The sequence below is a fragment of the Carassius carassius genome, chromosome 7 (assembly GCF_963082965.1).
Source record: "Carassius carassius chromosome 7, fCarCar2.1, whole genome shotgun sequence".
NCBI classification, from domain to species: domain Eukaryota; kingdom Metazoa; phylum Chordata; class Actinopteri; order Cypriniformes; family Cyprinidae; genus Carassius; species Carassius carassius.
Window position 1 is genome coordinate 14,858,215 of NC_081761.1, and position 14,871 is coordinate 14,873,085.

Sequence of the window (14,871 nt, forward strand, 5' to 3'; positions counted from 1 at the left end):
TTCATTAACATTCTGGTGCAAGCTAAATTGAAAGTGATTTTTAAAAAAAAGCCAGTTCTATGCTAATTCTTGTGTCTAGAGTGAAGTTATCAACCTTGAATTTCTTTCTTGCACTGCCAGCTTAATGTAACTCCTGAAAACTGACCCAGGTGGGACTCGAACCCACAAACTTCAGCTCAATGCCTTATCCTTTTGGCCACTGGACCTTTTCCCACAAGTCCACACAGAGCTGGCTATAGTGTCATATTGAAGTTATCATGCTGAAATTTCTTGCATAGCACCCTTAAATGAAAGCCCTCAAAGACGACCCAGGTGGGACTTTGCACCCACAATTCCCAGCTCCGGAGGCTGATGCCTTATCCATTAGGCCACTGGGCCTTGCTCACTGGTGAACCCAGAGATATTGACAGACAGTCAGAAACAATCTAAAAGTGAAATCATGGTATTGCCAGTTCTATGCTAATTCTTGTGTCTACAGAAAAGTTATCGTCCTTGAATGTCTTTCTTGCACTGCCAGCTTAAATGTAACTCTTGAAAGATGACCCAGGTGGGACTCGAACCCACAATCCTCAGCTCCAAAGGCTGATGCCTTATCCATTAGGCCACTGGGCCTTGCTCTCTAGTGAACCCAGAGGCATTTACAGACAGTCAGAAACAAACTAAACTGAAAGCAATATCGTGAAATTGCCAGTTCTATGCTTATTCTTGTGGAAATAGTGTCATATTGAAGTTATTATCCTGAAATTTTTTGCATAGCCCACTTAAATGAAAGCCCTCAAAGAGGGCCCAGGTGGGACTTGAACCCACAATTCCCAGCTTCGGAGGCTGATGCCTTATCCATTAGGCCACTGGGCCTCATCTGTTAGTGAACCCAGACGCATTTACATACAGTCTTATCCAAAGCTGAACTGAGTGAGCTTTCAGAAAATTGCCTGTTCTATGCTAATTCTCATGACTTAAACCCACAATCTTCAGCTCTGAAGGTTGATGCCCCTTCCGTTTGGCCACTGGACCTTTTCCCACAAGTCCACACAGAGGCATTTACAGACAGTCTTATCCAAGCTGAACTGAGTGAGCTTTCAGAAATTTGCCAATTTTATGCTTATTCTTGTGGCTATATTGTCATATTGACGTTATCGTCCTAGAATTTCTTACTTGCACCGCCAACATAAATGCCACCCTTGAATGATGAACCCACAATCCTCAGCTCCGAAGAACGATGCATTAGGCCACTGGGCCTTGTTCACCGGTGAACCCAGAGGCATTGACAGACAGTCAGAAACAAACTAAACTGAAAGAGTTTTCATGAAATTGCCAGTTCTCATGTTCCATTGGCAGTTCTATGCTAACTCTCATGTTCCTTTATCACAGCTATTCTGTCTCTTTGAATTTATAATCCTGGTACCTGTTGCGCAGCCAACTTAAATCTAACCTATTTAAGACAACTCAGGTGGTAATTTAATTCACAACCCCAGCTCCGAAGGATGATGCCTTATTTATTAGACAACTGGGCATTTTCTGTGATTAAGCCTGAGGTATTCATTAACATTCTGTTGCAAGCTAAATTGAAAGTGATTTAAAAAAAGCCAGTTCTATGCTAATTCTTGTGTCTAGAGTGAAGTTATCAACCTTGAATTTCTTTTTTGCACTGCCAGCTTAATGTAACTCCTGTAAACTGACCTAAGGTGGGACTCGAACACACAATCCTCAGCTCCAAAGACTGATGCCTTATCCATTTGGCCACTGGGCCTTGTTCACTAGTGAACCCAGAGGCACTGAGAGACAGTCAGAAACAAACTAAACTGAAAGAGTTTTCATGAAATTGACAGTTCTACGCTGAATCATGTGGCTATAGTGTCATATTGAAGTTATCATACTGAAATTTCATTCATGCACTGCCAACATAAACAACACCCTTGAAAGATGAATCCACAATCCTCAGCTCCGAAGGCTGATGCCTTATCCATTAGGCGACTGGGCCTTGTTCACCAGTGTACCCAGAGGCATTTACAGACAGTCTTATGCAAAGCTGATCTGAGTGAGCTTTCAGAAAATTGACAGTTCTATGCTAATCCTCATGACTTGAACCCACAATCTTCAGCTCGATGCCTTATCCACTGGACCTTTTCCCACAAGTCCACACAGAGCTGGCTATAGTGTCATATTGAAGTTATCATGCTGAAATTTCTTGCATAGCCCCCTTAAATGAAAGCCCTCAAAGACGACCCAGGTGGGACTTTGCACCCACAATTCCCAGCTCCGGAGGCTGATGCCTTATCCATTAGGCCACTGGGCCTTGCTCACTGGTGAACCCAGAGATATTGACAGACAGTCAGAAACAATCTAAAAGTGAAATCATGGTATTGCCAGTTCTATGCTAATTCTTGTGTCTACAGTAAAGTCATCGTCCTTGAATGTCTTTCTTGCATTGCCAGCTTAAATGTAACTCTTGAAAGATGACCCAGGTGGGACTCCACAATCCTCAGCTCCGAAGGCTGATGCCTTATCCATTAGGCCACTGGGCCTTGTTCACTGGTGAACCAGAGGCATTGACAGACAGTCAGAAATAAACTAAAAGTGGTATCACGGTATTGCCAGTTCTATGCTAATTCTTTTGTCTACAGTAAAGTTATCGTCCTTGAATGTCTTTCTTGCACTGCCAGCTTAAATGTAACTCTTGAAAGATGACCCAGGTGGGACTCAAACCCACAATCCTCAGCTCCGAAGGCTGATGCCTTATCCATTAGGCCACTGGGCCTTGCTCTCTGGTGAACCCAGAGGCATTTACAGACTGTCAGAAACAAACTAAACTGAAAGCAATATTGCGAAATTGCCAGTTCTATGCTTATTCTTGTGGAAATAGTGTCATATTGAAGTTATCATACTGAAATTTCTTGCATAGCCCACTTAAATGAAAGCCCTCAAAGACGACCCAGGTGGGACTTGAACCCACAATTCCCAGCTCCGGAGGCTGATGCCTTATCCATTAGGCCACTGGGCCTCATCTGTTAGTGAACCCAGACGCATTTACATACAGTCTTATCCAAAGCTGAACTGAGTGAGCTTTCAGAAAATTGCCTGTTCTATGCTAATTCTCATGACTTGAACCCACAATCTTCAGCTCTGAAGGTTGATGCCCCATCCGTTTGGCCACTGGACCTTTTCCCACAAGTCCACACAGAGGCATTTACAGACAGTCTTATCCAAGTTGAACTGAGTGAGCTTTCAGAAATTTGCCAATTTTATGCTTATTCTTGTGGCTATAGTGTCATATTGACGTTATCGTCCTAAATTTTCTTACTTGCACCGCCAACATAAATGCCACCCTTGAAAGATGAACCCACAATCCTCAGCTCCGAAGACCAATGCATTAGGCCACTGGGCCTTGTTCACCGGTGTACCCAGAGGCATTGACAGACAGTCAGAAACAAACTAAACTGAAAGAGTTTTCATGAAATTGCCAGTTCTCATGTTCCGTTGGCAGTTCTATGCTAACTCTCATGTTCCTTTATCACAGCTATTCTGTCTCTTTGAACTTATCATCCTGGTACCTGTTGCGCAGCCAACTTAAATCTAACCTATGAAAGACAACTCAGGTGGTAATTTAATTCACAACCCCCATCTCCGAAGGTTGATGCCTTATTTATTAGACAACTGGGCATTTTCTCTGATTAAGCCTGAGGTATTCATTAATATTCTGGTGCAAGCTAAATTGAAAGTTATTTTAAAAAAGAAGCCAGTTCTATGCTAATTCTTGTGTCTATAGTAAAGTTATCGTCCTTGGATTTTTTTCTTGCACTGCCAGCTTAAATGCAACTATTGAAAGATGACCCAGGTGGGACTCGAACCCACAATCCTCAGCTCCGAAGGCTGATGCCTTATCCATTAGGCCACTGGGCCTCGTTCACTGGTGACCCCAGAGGCATTGACAGACAGTCAGAAACAAACTAAAAGCAATATCAGGAAATTGCCAGTTCTATGCTAATTCTTGTGTCTAGAGTGAAGTTATCAACCTTGAATTTCTTTCTTGCACTGCCAGCTTAAATGTAACTCTTGAAAGAGGACCCAGGTGGGACTCCACAATCCTCAGCTCCGAAGGCTTAGTCAGAAACAAACTAAACTGAAAGAGTTTTCATGAAATTGACAGTTCTACTTTGAATCATGTGGCTATAGTGTCATATTGAAGTTATCATACTGAAATTTCATTCATGCACTGCCAACATAAACAACACCCTTGAAAGATGAACCCACAATCCTCAGCTCCGAAGGCTGATGCCTTATCCATTAGGCCACTGGGCCTTGTTCACCGGTGTACCCAGAGGCATTTACAGACAGTCTTATGCAAAGCTGATCTGAGTGAGCTTTCAGAAAATTGCCAGTTCTATGCTAATTCTCATGACTTGAACCCACAATCTTCAGCTCGATGCCTTATCCTTTTGGCCACTGGACCTTTTCCCACAAGTCCACACAGAGCTGGCTATAGTGTCATATTGAAGTTATCATGCTGAAATTTCTTGCATAGCCCCCTTAAATGAAAGCCCTCAAAGACGACCCAGGTGGGACTTTGCACCCACAATTCCCAGCTCTGGAGGCTGATGCCTTATCCATTAGGCCACTGGGCCTTGCTCACTGGTGAACCCAGAGATATTGACAGACAGTCAGAAACAATCTAAAAGTGAAATCATGGTATTGCCAGTTCTATGCTAATTCTTGTGTCTACAGTAAAGTCATCGTCCTTGAATGTCTTTCTTGCACTGCCAGCTTAAATGTAACTCTTGAAAGATGACCCAGGTGGGACTCCACAATCCTCAGCTCCGAAGGCTGACGCCTTATCCATTAGGCCACTGGGCCTTTTATCACTGGTGAACCAGAGGCATTGACAGACAGTCAGAAATAAACTAAAAGTGGTATCACGATATTGCCAGTTCAATGTTAATTCTTTTGTCTACAGTAAAGTTATCGTCCTTGAATGTCTTTCTTGCACTGCCAGCTTAAATGTAACTCTTGAAAGATGACCCAGGTGGGACTCGAACCCACAATCCTCAGCTCCGAAGGCTGATGCCTTATCCATTAGGCCACTGGGCCTTGCTCTCTGTTGAACCCAGAGGCATTTACAGACAGTCAGAAACAAACTAAACTGAAAGCAATATCGCGAAATTGCCAGTTCTATGCTAATTCTTGTGGAAATAGTGTCATATTGAAGTTATCATCCTGAAATTTCTTGCATAGCCCACTTAAATGAAAGCGCCCAAAGACGACCCAGGTGGGACTTGAACCCACAATTCCCAGCTCCGGAGGCTGATGCCTTATCCATTAGGCCACTGGGCCTCATCTATTAGTGAACCCAGACGCATTTATATACAGTCTTAACCAAAGCTGAATTGAGTGAGCTTTCAGAAAATTGCCTGTTCTATGCTAATTCTCATGACTTGAACCCACAATCTTCAGCTCTGAATGTTGATGCCTTATCCGTTTGGCCACTGGACCTTTTCCCACAAGTCCACACAGAGGCATTTTCAGACAGTCTTATCCAAGCTGAACTGAGTGAGCTTTCAGAAATTTGGCAATTTTATGCTTATTCTTGTGGCAATAGTGTCATATTGACGTTATCGTCCTAGAATTTCTTACTTGCACCGCCAACATAAATGCCACCCTTGAAAGATGAACCCACAATCCTCAGCTCCGAAGACCGATGCATTTGGCCACTGGGCCTTGTTCACCGGTGAACCCAGAGGCATTGACAGACAGTCAGAAACAAACTAAACTGAAAGAGTTTTCATGAAATTGCCAGTTCTCATGTTCCGTTGGCAGTTCTATGCTAACTCTCATGTTCCTTTATCACAGCTATTCTGTCTCTTTGAACTTATCATCCTGGTACCTGTTGCGCAGCCAACTTAAATCTAACCTATGAAAGACAACTCAGGTGGTAATTTAATTCACAACCCCCAGCTCCGAAGGTTGATGCCTTATTTATTAGACAACTGGGCATTTTCTCTGAGTAAGCCTGAGGTATTCATTAACATTCTGGTGCAAGCTAAATTGAAAGTGATTTAAAAAAAGCCAGTTCTATGCTAATTCTTGTGTCTAGAGTGAAGTTATCAACCTTGAATTTCTTTTTTGCACTGCCGGCTTAATGTAACTCCTGTAAACTGACCTAAGGTGGGACTCGAACACACAATCCTCAGCTCCAAAGACTGATGCCTTATCCATTTGGCCACTGGGCCTTGTTCACTAGTGAACCCAGAGGCACTGAGAGACAGTCAGAAACAAACTAAACTGAAAGAGTTTTCATGAAATTGACAGTTCTACGCTGAATCATGTGGCTATAGTGTCATATTGAAGTTATCATACTGAAATTTCATTCATGCACTGCCAACATAAACAACACCCTTGAAAGATGAATCCACAATCCTCAGCTCCGAAGGCTGATGCCTTATCCATTAGGCGACTGGGCCTTGTTCACCAGTGTACCCAGAGGCATTTACAGACAGTCTTATGCAAAGCTGATCTGAGTGAGCTTTCAGAAAATTGACAGTTCTATGCTAATCCTCATGACTTGAACCCACAATCTTCAGCTCGATGCCTTATCCACTGGACCTTTTCCCACAAGTCCACACAGAGCTGGCTATAGTGTCATATTGAAGTTATCATGCTGAAATTTCTTGCATAGCCCCCTTAAATGAAAGCCCTCAAAGACGACCCAGGTGGGACTTTGCACCCACAATTCCCAGCTCCGGAGGCTGATGCCTTATCCATTAGGCCACTGGGCCTTGCTCACTGGTGAACCCAGAGATATTGACAGACAGTCAGAAACAATCTAAAAGTGAAATCATGGTATTGCCAGTTCTATGCTAATTCTTGTGTCTACAGTAAAGTCATCGTCCTTGAATGTCTTTCTTGCATTGCCAGCTTAAATGTAACTCTTGAAAGATGACCCAGGTGGGACTCCACAATCCTCAGCTCCGAAGGCTGATGCCTTATCCATTAGGCCACTGGGCCTTGTTCACTGGTGAACCAGAGGCATTGACAGACAGTCAGAAATAAACTAAAAGTGGTATCACGGTATTGCCAGTTCTATGCTAATTCTTTTGTCTACAGTAAAGTTATCGTCCTTGAATGTCTTTCTTGCACTGCCAGCTTAAATGTAACTCTTGAAAGATGACCCAGGTGGGACTCAAACCCACAATCCTCAGCTCCGAAGGCTGATGCCTTATCCATTAGGCCACTGGGCCTTGCTCTCTGGTGAACCCAGAGGCATTTACAGACTGTCAGAAACAAACTAAACTGAAAGCAATATCGCGAAATTGCCAGTTCTATGCTTATTCTTGTGGAAATAGTGTCATATTGAAGTTATCATACTGAAATTTCTTGCATAGCCCACTTAAATGAAAGCCCTCAAAGACGACCCAGGTGGGACTTGAACCCACAATTCCCAGCTCCGGAGGCTGATGCCTTATCCATTAGGCCACTGGGCCTCATCTGTTAGTGAACCCAGACGCATTTACATACAGTCTTAACCAAAGCTGAACTGAGTGAGCTTTCAGAAAATTGCCTGTTCTATGCTAATTCTCATGACTTGAACCCAAAATCTTCAGCTCTGAAGGTTGATGCCTTATCCGTTTGGCCACTGGACCTTTTCCCAAAAGTCCACATAGAGGCATTTTCAGACAGTCTTATCCAAGCTGAACTGAGTGAGCTTTCAGAAATTTGCCAATTTTATGCTTATTCTTGTGGCTATAGTGTCATATTGACGTTATTGTCCTAGAATTTCTTACTTGCACCGCCAACATAAATGCCACCCTTGAAAGATGAACCCACAATCCTCAGCTCCGAAGACCGATGCATTAGGCCACTGGGCCTTGTTCACCGGTGAACCCAGAGGCATTGACAGACAGTCAGAAACAAACTAAACTGAAAGAGTTTTCATGAAATTGCCAGTTCTCATGTTCCATTGGCAGTTCTATGCTAACTCTCATGTTCCTTTATCACAGCTATTCTGTCTCTTTGAACTTATAATCCTGGTACCTGTTGCACAGCCAACTTAAATCTAACCTATTTAAGACAACTCAGGTGGTAATTTAATTCACAACCCCAGCTCCGAAGGTTGATGCCTTATTTATTAGACAACTGGGCATTTTCTGTGATTAAGCCTGAGGTATTCATTAACATTCTGGTGCAAGCTAAATTGAAAGTGATTTAAAAAAAGCCAGTTCTATGCTAATTCTTGTGTCTAGAGTGAAGTTATCAACCTTGAATTTCTTTCTTGCACTGCCAGCTTAATGTAACTCCTGAAAACTGACCCAGGTGGGACTCGAACCCACAATCCTCAGCTCCGAAGGCTGATGCCTTATCCATTAGGCCACTGGGCCTTGTTCACTGGTGAGCCCAGAGGCACTGAGAGACAGTCAGAAACAAACTAAACTGAAAGAGTTTTCATGAAATTGACAGTTCTACGCTGAATCATGTGGCTATAGTGTCATATTGAAGTTATCATACTGAAATTTCATTCATGCACTGCCAACATAAACAACACCCTTGAAAGATGAATCCACAATCCTCAGCTCCGAAGGCTGATGCCTTATCCATTAGGCCACTGGGCCTTGTTCACCGGTGTACCCAGATGCATTTACAGACAGTCTTATGCAAAGCTGATCTGAGTGAGCTTTCAGAAAATTGACAGTTCTATGCTAATCCTCATGACTTGAACCCACAATCTTCAGCTCGATGCCTTATCCTTTTGGCCACTGGACCTTTTCCCACAAGTCCACACAGAGCTGGCTATAGTGTCATATTGAAGTTATCATGCTGAAATTTCTTGCATAGCACCCTTAAATGAAAGCCCTCAAAGACGACCCAGGTGGGACTTTGCACCCACAATTCCCAGCTCCGGAGGCTGATGCCTTATCCATTAGGTCACTGGGCCTTGCTCACTGGTGAACCCAGAGATATTGACAGACAGTCAGAAACAATCTAAAAGTGAAATCATGGTATTGCCAGTTCTATGCTAATTCTTGTGTCTACAGTAAAGTCATCGTCCTAGAATTTCTTACTTGCACCGCCAACATAAATGCCACCCTTGAAAGATGAACCCACAATCCTCAGCTCCGAAGACCGATGCATTAGGCCACTGGGCCTTGTTCACCGGTGAACCCAGAGGCATTGACAGACAGTCAGAAACAAACTAAACTGAAAGAGTTTTCATGAAATTGCCAGTTCTCATGTTCCATTGGCAGTTCTATGCTAACTCTCATGTTCCTTTATCACAGCTATTCTGTCTCTTTGAACTTATAATCCTGGTACCTGTTGCGCAGCCAACTTAAATCTAACCTATTTAAGACAACTCAGGTGGTAATTTAATTCACAACCCCATTTCCGAAGGATGATGCCTTATTTATTAGACAACTGGGCATTTTCTGTGATTAAACCTTGAGGTTTTCATTAACATTCTTGTGCAAGCTAAATTGAAAGTGATTTAAAAAAAAGCCAGTTCTATGCTAATTCTTGTGTCTAGAGTGAAGTTATCAACCTTGAATTTCTTTCTTGCACTGCCAGCTTAATGTAACTCCTGAAAACTGACCCAGGTGGGACTCGAACCCACAATCTTCAGCTCAATGCCTTATCCTTTGGCCACTGGACCTTTTCCCACAAGTCCACACAGAGCTGGCTATAGTGTCATATTGAAGTTATCATGCTGAAATTTCTTGCATAGCACCCTTAAATGAAAGCCCTCAAACACGACCCAGGTGGGACTTTGCACCCACAATTCCCAGCTCCGGAGGCTGATGCCTTATCCATCAGGCCACTGGGCCTTGCTCACTGGTGAACCCAGAGGCACTGAAAGACAGTCAGAAACAAACTAAACTGAAAGAGTTTTCATGAAATTGACAGTTCTATGCTAATCCTCATGACTTGAACCCACAATCTTCAGCTCGATGCCTTATCCTTTTGGCCACTGGACCTTTTCCCACAAGTCCACACAGAGCTGGCTATAGTGTCATATTGAAGTTATCATGCTGAAATTTCTTGCATAGCACCCTTAAATGAAAGCCCTCAAAGACGACCCAGGTGGGACTTTGCACCCACAATTCCCAGCTCCGGAGGCTGATGCCTTATCCATTAGGTCACTGGGCCTTGCTCACTGGTGAACCCAGAGATATTGACAGACAGTCAGAAACAATCTAAAAGTGAAATCATGGTATTGCCAGTTCTATGCTAATTCTTGTGTCTACAGTAAAGTCATCGTCCTAGAATTTCTTACTTGCACCGCCAACATAAATGCCACCCTTGAAAGATGAACCCACAATCCTCAGCTCCGAAGACCGATGCATTAGGCCACTGGGCCTTGTTCACCGGTGAACCCAGAGGCATTGACAGACAGTCAGAAACAAACTAAACTGAAAGAGTTTTCATGAAATTGCCAGTTCTCATGTTCCATTGGCAGTTCTATGCTAACTCTCATGTTCCTTTATCACAGCTATTCTGTCTCTTTGAACTTATAATCCTGGTACCTGTTGCGCAGCCAACTTAAATCTAACCTATTTAAGACAACTCAGGTGGTAATTTAATTCACAACCCCATTTCCGAAGGATGATGCCTTATTTATTAGACAACTGGGCATTTTCTGTGATTAAACCTTGAGGTTTTCATTAACATTCTTGTGCAAGCTAAATTGAAAGTGATTTAAAAAAATGCCAGTTCTATGCTAATTCTTGTGTCTAGAGTGAAGTTATCAACCTTGAATTTCTTTCTTGCACTGCCAGCTTAATGTAACTCCTGAAAACTGACCCAGGTGGGACTCGAACCCACAATCTTCAGCTCAATGCCTTATCCTTTTGGCCACTGGACCTTTTCCCACAAGTCCACACAGAGCTGGCTATAGTGTCATATTGAAGTTATCATGCTGAAATTTCTTGCATAGCACCCTTAAATGAAAGCCCTCAAACACGACCCAGGTGGGACTTTGCACCCACAATTCCCAGCTCCGGAGGCTGATGCCTTATCCATTAGGCCACTGGGCCTTGCTCACTGGTGAACCCAGAGATATTGACAGACAGTCAGAAACAATCTAAAGGGAAATCATGGTATTGCCAGTTCTATGCTAATTCTCGTGTCTACAGTAAAGTTATCGTCCTTGAATGTCTTTCTTGCACTGCTAGCTTAAATGTAACTCTTGAAAGATGACCCAGGTGGGACTCGAACCCACAATCCTCAGCTCCGAAGGCTGATGCCTTATCCATTAGGCCACTGGGCCTTGCTCTCTAGTGAACCCAGAGGCATTTACAGACAGTCAGAAACAAACTAAACTGAAAGCAATATCACGAAATTGCCAGTTCTATGCTTATTCTTGTGAAAATAGTGTCATATTGAAGTTATTATCCTGAAATTTTTTGCATAGCCCACTTAAATGAAAGCCCTCAAAGAGGGCCCAGGTGGGACTTGAACCCACAAATCCCAGCTCCGGAGACTGATGCCTTATCCATTAGGCCACTGGGCCTCATCTGTTAGTGAACCCAGACGCATTTACATACAGTCTTATCCAAAGCTGAACTGAGTGAGCTTTCAGAAAATTGCCTGTTCTATGCTAATTCTCATGACTTAAACCCACAATCTTCAGCTCTGAAGGTTGATGCCCCATCCGTTTGGCCACTGGACCTTTTCCCACAAGTCCACACAGAGGCATTTACAGACAGTCTTATCCAAGCTGAACTGAGTGAGCTTTCAGAAATTTGCCAATTTTATGCTTATTCTTGTGGCTATAGTGTCATATTGACATTATTGTCCTAGAATTTCTTACTTGCACCGCCAACATAAATGCCACCCTTGAATGATGAACCCACAATCCTCAGCTCCGAAGACCGATGCATTAGGCCACTGGGCCTTGTTCACCGGTGAACCCAGAGGCATTGACAGACAGTCAGAAACAAACTAAACTGAAAGAGTTTTCATGAAATTGCCAGTTCTCATGTTCCATTGGCAGTTCTATGCTAACTCTCATGTTCCTTTATCACAGCTATTCTGTCTCTTTGAACTTATAATCCTGGTACCTGTTGCGCAGCCAACTTAAATCTAACCTATTTAAGACAACTCAGGTGGTAATTTAATTCACAACCCCAGCTCCGAAGGATGATGCCTTATTTATTAGACAACTGGGCATTTTCTGTGATTAAGCCTGAAGTATTCATTAACATTCTGGTGCAAGCTAAATTGAAAGTGATTTAAAAAAAGCCAGTTCTATGCTAATTCTTGTGTCTAGAGTGAAGTGATCAACCTTGAATTTCTTTCTTGCACTGCCAGCTTAATGTAACTCCTGAAAACTGACCCAGGTGGGACTCGAACCCACAATCCTCAGCTCCGAAGGCTGATCCATTAGGCCACTGGGCCTTGTTCACTGGTGAACCCAGAGGCACTGAGAGACAGTCAGAAACAAACTAACCTGAAAGAGTTTTCATGAAATTGACAGTTCTACGCTGAATCATGTGGCTATAGTGTCATATTGAAGTTATCATACTGAAATTTCATTCATGCACTGCCAACATAAACAACACCCTTGAAAGATGAATCCACAATCCTCAGCTCCGAAGGCTGATGCCTTATCCATTAGGCCACTGGGCCTTGTTCACCGGTGTACCCAGAGGCATTTACAGACAGTCTTATGCAAAGCTGATCTGAGTGAGCTTTCAGAAAATTGACAGTTCTATGCTAATCCTCATGACTTGAACCCACAATCTTCAGCTCGATGCCTTATCCTTTTGGCCACTGGACCTTTTCCCAGAAGTCCACACAGAGCTGGCTATAGTGTCATATTGAAGTTATCATGCTGAAATTTTTTGCATAGCACCCTTAAATGAAAGCCCTCAAAGACGACCCAGGTGGGACTTTGCACCCACAATTCCCAGCTCCGGGGGCTGATGCCTTATCCATTAGGCCACTGGGCCTTGCTCACTGGTGAACCCAGAGATATTGACAGACAGTCAGAAACAATCTAAAAGTGAAATCATGGTATTGCCAGTTCTATGCTAATTCTTGTGTCTACAGTAAAGTTATCGTCCTTGAATGTCTTTCTTGCACTGCCAGCTTAAATGTAACTCTTGAAAGATGACCCAGGTGGGACTCGAACCCACAATCCTCAGCTCCGAAGGCTGATGCCTTATCCATTAGGCCACTGGGCCTTGCTCTCTAATGAACCCAGAGGCATTTACAGACAGTCAGAAACAAACTAAACTGAAAGCAATATCGCGAAATTGCCAGTTCTATGCTTATTCTTGTGGAAATAGTGTCATATTGAAGTTATCATCCTGAAATTTTTTGCATAGCCCACTTAAATGAAAGCCCTCAAAGAGGGCCCAGGTGGGACTTGAACCCACAATTCCCAGCTCCGGAGGCTGATGCCTTATCCATTAGGCCACTGGGCCTCATCTCTTAGTGAACCCAGACGCATTTACATACAGTCTTATCCAAAGCTGAACTGAGTGAGCTTTCAGAAAATTGCCTGTTCTATGCTAATTCTCATGACTTAAACCCACAATCTTCAGCTCTGAAGGTTGATGCCCCATCCGTTTGGCCACTGGACCTTTTCCCACAAGTCCACACAGAGGCATTTACAGACAGTCTTATCCAAGCTGAACTGAGTGAGCTTTCAGAAATTTGCCAATTTTATGCTTATTCTTGTGGCTATATTGTCATATTGACGTTATCGTCCTAGAATTTCTTACTTGCACCGCCAACATAAATGCCACCCTTGAAAGATGAACCCACAATCCTCAGCTCCGAAGACCGATGCATTAGGCCACTGGGCCTTGTTCACCGGTGTACCCAGAGGCATTGACAGACAGTCAGAAACAAACTAAACTGAAAGAGTTTTCATGAAATTGCCAGTTCTCATGTTCCGTTGGCAGTTCTATGCTAACTCTCATGTTCCTTTATCACAGCTATTCTGTCTCTTTGAACTTATCATCCTGGTACCAGTTGCGCAGCCAACTTAAATCTAACCTATGAAAGACAACTCAGGTGGTAATTTAATTCACAACCCCCAGCTCAGAAGGTTGATGCCTTATTTATTAGACAACTGGGCATTTTCTCTGATTAAGCCTGAGGTATTCATTAATATTCTGGTGAAAGCTATATTGAAAGTTATTTAAAAAAAAGCCAGTTCTATGCTAATTCTTGGGTCTATAGTAAAGTTATCGTCCTTGGATTTCTTTCTTGCACTGCCAGCTTAAATGCAACTATTGAAAGATGACCCAGGTGGGACTCGAACCCACAATCCTCAGCTCCGAAGGCTGATCCATTAGGCCACTGGGCCTTGTTCACTGGTGAACCCAGAGGCACTGAGAGACAGTCAGAAACCAACTAACCTGAAAGAGTTTTCATGAAATTGACAGTTCTACGCTGAATCATGTGGCTATAGTGTCATATTGAAGTTATCATACTGAAATTTCATTCATGCACTGCCAACATAAACAACACCCTTGAAAGATGAATCCACAATCCTCAGCTCCGAAGGCTGATGCCTTATCCATTAGGCCACTGGGCCTTGTTCACCGGTGTACCCAGAGGCATTTACAGACAGTCTTATGCAAAGCTGATCTGAGTGAGCTTTCAGAAAATTGACAGTTCTATGCTAATCCTCATGACTTGAACCCACAATCTTCAGCTCGATGCCTTATCCTTTTGGCTACTGGACCTTTTCCCAGAAGTCCACACAGAGCTGGCTATAGTGTCATATTGAAGTTATCATGCTGAAATTTCTTGCATAGCACCCTTAAATGAAAGCCCTCAAAGACGACCCAGGTGGGACTTTGCACCCACAATTCCCAGCTCCGGAGGCTGATGCCTTATCCATTAGGCCACTGGGCCTTGCTCACTGGTGAA

The 14,871-nt window shown here is 43.3% G+C and overlaps 18 non-coding genes across 18 annotated transcripts; all 18 read right to left on the minus strand.

The window, feature by feature from the left end:
- Positions 1–141: 141 nt before the first annotated feature.
- trnar-ccg (transfer RNA arginine (anticodon CCG)) lies at positions 142–378 on the minus strand. Its single transcript has 2 exons — positions 342–378; positions 142–177 (listed from the first exon to the last, which is right to left on the minus strand). It is a non-coding gene; the product is annotated as a tRNA-Arg (tRNA).
- Positions 379–539: 161 nt separating this feature from the next.
- On the minus strand, positions 540–612 carry trnaq-uug (transfer RNA glutamine (anticodon UUG)). The gene has a single exon. It is a non-coding gene; the product is annotated as a tRNA-Gln (tRNA).
- A 170-nt stretch (positions 613–782) lies between these two features.
- On the minus strand, positions 783–855 carry trnar-ccg (transfer RNA arginine (anticodon CCG)). The gene has a single exon. It is a non-coding gene; the product is annotated as a tRNA-Arg (tRNA).
- Positions 856–2,685: 1,830 nt separating this feature from the next.
- Positions 2,686–2,758, minus strand: trnar-ucg (transfer RNA arginine (anticodon UCG)). Its single transcript has one exon. It is a non-coding gene; the product is annotated as a tRNA-Arg (tRNA).
- A 170-nt stretch (positions 2,759–2,928) lies between these two features.
- On the minus strand, positions 2,929–3,001 carry trnar-ccg (transfer RNA arginine (anticodon CCG)). Its single transcript has one exon. It is a non-coding gene; the product is annotated as a tRNA-Arg (tRNA).
- Positions 3,002–3,827: 826 nt separating this feature from the next.
- trnar-ucg (transfer RNA arginine (anticodon UCG)) lies at positions 3,828–3,900 on the minus strand. Its single transcript has one exon. It is a non-coding gene; the product is annotated as a tRNA-Arg (tRNA).
- Positions 3,901–5,012: 1,112 nt separating this feature from the next.
- On the minus strand, positions 5,013–5,085 carry trnar-ucg (transfer RNA arginine (anticodon UCG)). The gene has a single exon. It is a non-coding gene; the product is annotated as a tRNA-Arg (tRNA).
- Positions 5,086–5,255: 170 nt separating this feature from the next.
- Positions 5,256–5,328, minus strand: trnar-ccg (transfer RNA arginine (anticodon CCG)). Its single transcript has one exon. It is a non-coding gene; the product is annotated as a tRNA-Arg (tRNA).
- A 1,831-nt stretch (positions 5,329–7,159) lies between these two features.
- trnar-ucg (transfer RNA arginine (anticodon UCG)) lies at positions 7,160–7,232 on the minus strand. The gene has a single exon. It is a non-coding gene; the product is annotated as a tRNA-Arg (tRNA).
- Positions 7,233–7,402: 170 nt separating this feature from the next.
- trnar-ccg (transfer RNA arginine (anticodon CCG)) lies at positions 7,403–7,475 on the minus strand. Its single transcript has one exon. It is a non-coding gene; the product is annotated as a tRNA-Arg (tRNA).
- Positions 7,476–8,296: 821 nt separating this feature from the next.
- On the minus strand, positions 8,297–8,369 carry trnar-ucg (transfer RNA arginine (anticodon UCG)). Its single transcript has one exon. It is a non-coding gene; the product is annotated as a tRNA-Arg (tRNA).
- Positions 8,370–10,781: 2,412 nt separating this feature from the next.
- Positions 10,782–11,018, minus strand: trnar-ccg (transfer RNA arginine (anticodon CCG)). Its single transcript has 2 exons — positions 10,982–11,018; positions 10,782–10,817 (listed from the first exon to the last, which is right to left on the minus strand). It is a non-coding gene; the product is annotated as a tRNA-Arg (tRNA).
- A 160-nt stretch (positions 11,019–11,178) lies between these two features.
- trnar-ucg (transfer RNA arginine (anticodon UCG)) lies at positions 11,179–11,251 on the minus strand. Its single transcript has one exon. It is a non-coding gene; the product is annotated as a tRNA-Arg (tRNA).
- Positions 11,252–11,421: 170 nt separating this feature from the next.
- Positions 11,422–11,494, minus strand: trnar-ccg (transfer RNA arginine (anticodon CCG)). Its single transcript has one exon. It is a non-coding gene; the product is annotated as a tRNA-Arg (tRNA).
- An 821-nt stretch (positions 11,495–12,315) lies between these two features.
- Positions 12,316–12,612, minus strand: trnar-ucg (transfer RNA arginine (anticodon UCG)). The gene is made up of 2 exons: positions 12,576–12,612; positions 12,316–12,351 (listed from the first exon to the last, which is right to left on the minus strand). It is a non-coding gene; the product is annotated as a tRNA-Arg (tRNA).
- Positions 12,613–13,096: 484 nt separating this feature from the next.
- On the minus strand, positions 13,097–13,169 carry trnar-ucg (transfer RNA arginine (anticodon UCG)). Its single transcript has one exon. It is a non-coding gene; the product is annotated as a tRNA-Arg (tRNA).
- Positions 13,170–13,339: 170 nt separating this feature from the next.
- Positions 13,340–13,412, minus strand: trnar-ccg (transfer RNA arginine (anticodon CCG)). The gene has a single exon. It is a non-coding gene; the product is annotated as a tRNA-Arg (tRNA).
- An 824-nt stretch (positions 13,413–14,236) lies between these two features.
- On the minus strand, positions 14,237–14,533 carry trnar-ucg (transfer RNA arginine (anticodon UCG)). Its single transcript has 2 exons — positions 14,497–14,533; positions 14,237–14,272 (listed from the first exon to the last, which is right to left on the minus strand). It is a non-coding gene; the product is annotated as a tRNA-Arg (tRNA).
- Between the last annotated feature and the right edge of the window lie 338 nt (positions 14,534–14,871).